This window comes from Myotis davidii, unplaced genomic scaffold (genome assembly GCF_000327345.1).
Source record: "Myotis davidii unplaced genomic scaffold, ASM32734v1 scaffold540, whole genome shotgun sequence".
In the NCBI taxonomy this organism is placed as follows: domain Eukaryota; kingdom Metazoa; phylum Chordata; class Mammalia; order Chiroptera; family Vespertilionidae; genus Myotis; species Myotis davidii.
In genome coordinates, this window is record NW_006292916.1 from 590,406 (window position 1) to 593,197 (window position 2,792).

General features: G+C 41.0%; 1 long non-coding RNA gene across 2 annotated transcripts in view; it reads left to right on the forward strand.

The window, feature by feature from the left end:
* The first annotated feature begins 6 nt into the window (after positions 1–6).
* Positions 7–2,792, forward strand: part of LOC102768927 — an 11,956-nt gene continuing 9,170 nt past the window's right edge. For both annotated transcript variants that reach the window (XR_001514303.1, XR_435807.2), the window contains exons 1-2: positions 7–224; positions 2,519–2,676. This is a non-coding gene — a long non-coding RNA (uncharacterized LOC102768927). The remainder of the gene's footprint in view (positions 225–2,518; positions 2,677–2,792) is intronic.

Sequence of the window (2,792 nt, forward strand, 5' to 3'; positions counted from 1 at the left end):
GGATCCCAGAGGAGTCGGCGTGCGCCCAGAGCGTATGAATGGGGTTGTGTTCGCCGCTGAGCTCCCGCCTCCGCGCGATGCCCCCACCCACCCGGCCTGCGCCTGGTCTCCGTGACCTCTGCTCGCCTCAGAGATGCCAGCCGCCCACCTGCCTGCATCCCACTCCCGGCCGCGAGCCCAAGGGTCGCCAGCATTCAGAAGCAACCCTCTCTCCATTTTTCAAAGTACGCATATAGTTGATTTTCGTGTCCTCGGTGGAGGATCAAGGGGGCGCATTTGCCAGTTTCAGGTCCTCAGTAACCAGCAGCGTGGATCACCCACTGCCGACCGCAGCTCACTCCCAAATCGCCATTTCTTCCCTACTCCCAAATGAATGCTATACAAGTAAGATGCTAGAAGGCTGTGTTGCCCACATAGTGACATATACATAAACGTGAGTGGTGATGGTATTCCCCACACCCTCCTCAAGAATTCACGTTTCAAACGCTGAGTGCATTTGTGTTCTCTCACATGAAGACCAGCCTCTCCCTCCTCTCCCTGCTCCAGCGCCAACCTGGCCCAGCCGTGGCGTTATATAAATAACACCAGCCCTGCGGCACACGGCTACGTGAGCATTATTTCCTTCTGCACCCATGCACGGCTGGGAATGGGGCGGCACCTTTCACCCCAGCATCCCCACTTGTTGGACACATTTCATACTCTGAAGTTTATGGAAGTCTTGATAGAAGAATCCATTTCCAGTCTTCTTGTGACTTCATTGAGAGACCTAGAGCAAAAGGAGACTTTAGAAAGAATTCAACACTTTGAGAGCCTTGAAGATTTAGGTTCACAGGCTCCTTTGGGGAAACCAGTCAGCACCTGCTATTGCATTACCCTAGTCTACTTTTCTGAATGGTAGCTACCACTAAGTTCTAGTTTTCTTGTTTACTTATTTATTTTCTACCTCCCACCTCTACATAGGTACCTTGTAGTCAGTTGTATTTCTGATGCCTAAAACAGTGCCTGGTACATGTAAGACACTCAACATCTATTTGATCAAGTAATCTATCAGAATCCTATAACTCTGTTTACATTGATTCTTAAATCACCAAGCAACCTTTTCATATTTGTTTAAGCTCTCAAATATAGTGCTCAGATCAGCCAAAAATGAGAATTAAAATGAACTTGACAATTATATTCCTTATTATAAATAATTGTGCATAATGGATTGGCTCCCAGTATGAAATTATTGTGGGCAGTTATTGGCTTGTAGGCAGTAGGCTTATAGGCCAAGTGCAGCTCACAGAATACACACAATTCATTTGAAGAAAAATGATTGCCAGCATTTGAAAATCAGGAGACTGAACATTAAAACACACACACAGCAGAAGCTTCCATGCCTGGTCTTTGCAGGGCCACACTCCCTGGAATGCAGTAGGAGGACAGGTGTTCTGCAGTCCTCTTCCAGCATTCATCTCTCAGACATCATTTGTCTGGCCACCAAAGGCTTCTGAGTCTGTGACCCCCAATTTGTGAAAGTATCCTGAACTCGCTGATCTCCATAAAGAAGCTGAGCCATTCTCCTTTCCTTTGAAAACATTAAATAACCTACCAACTTGTCATTTCCTAAAAAATGAAAGGATAGAAAAAAGAAAGATGCAACCTAATCCCCAATATACTTGAACAGGTTTATTTCCTTGGAGATAACAGGAATCAAAAATATTAGCTAAAGTTGATAGAAACCTAATTTCAAATCCTCCATAATTTTATAAAGTTAGTTCCAAGGAATTGGTGTAAGGGTTAACTAACCTAAAATTACAAACTTAGTCATAGCAAATTGATTTCACATTGGTCTTACCTGTATGTTCGTATTTTTTGTTTATACCTGAAATCTAGGCAGATACCACATTTTAGACTATTCTGTATCTTTTTTTTTATTCTGACTGCAGCTTGATTTCTTTCTTTCAAATATTTATTTGAAAAGTAGGTTATCTTGATTTTTGGAGGGAAATGTGATATGAAATTACTTCAAACTGAGTGAGTATCCATGAACATTATTTACATCAGCCTTTGACTTTTGGAATGTTAACTCTGACTTTCTAACAAGGAATTTGACATTTACAAAACCTATCATAAACATAAATGGAAAAGCTGCTTTAGTTCAGTGGCAAAAGTAATAAAAATGTCACATAATCTAGCCTAAGGAAACCTACAGTTGATGTCTTGAGAAAAGCTACAAATCTGTACTAATCAAATTCACCTTCCTGATCAAAAGGCCAACTGGAAACAGATAACAAAATGAAGAAAGATGTCTACATAAAAGTTATTCAATTGTAAATGTGATTGATAGGGCTCAATCAATTTTAGAAGCTTGCTCAAATTTTAATTTTCAATTCTTTTGTTGAGTTTTTTTTTTTTAAAGAAACCCTAGCACAACAAATTGATCTAGAATTGGATGCTGGCTTTTGTTTGCTAAAAAATCACAGATGTCACATTTGCTTTATTGTGCTTAGCAATGTTCTTTGTCTCCCTCCCACAGACACACTGGAAAAGGGATAGAATGCCAGGACTTACAGGTGAACATTGTATTCTTCATTCCAGCAAGGAAACAGCCTCTTTTTTTTTTTTTTTAATCATCCCCAAAGTTGCAGATGAATCTCAGGTTTCAAGTATGGACACCCGTGCTTTCCATAAGGGGTGAGCAATCTGAAGACAACCATCATCAGCAGGGTTTGTGGGAACAATGTCAAGTAGCAAAGGTTTAAGGGAAGAAACTTTCACTTCCTAAGAGAGGCAAAATAAGCTCTTTAAAG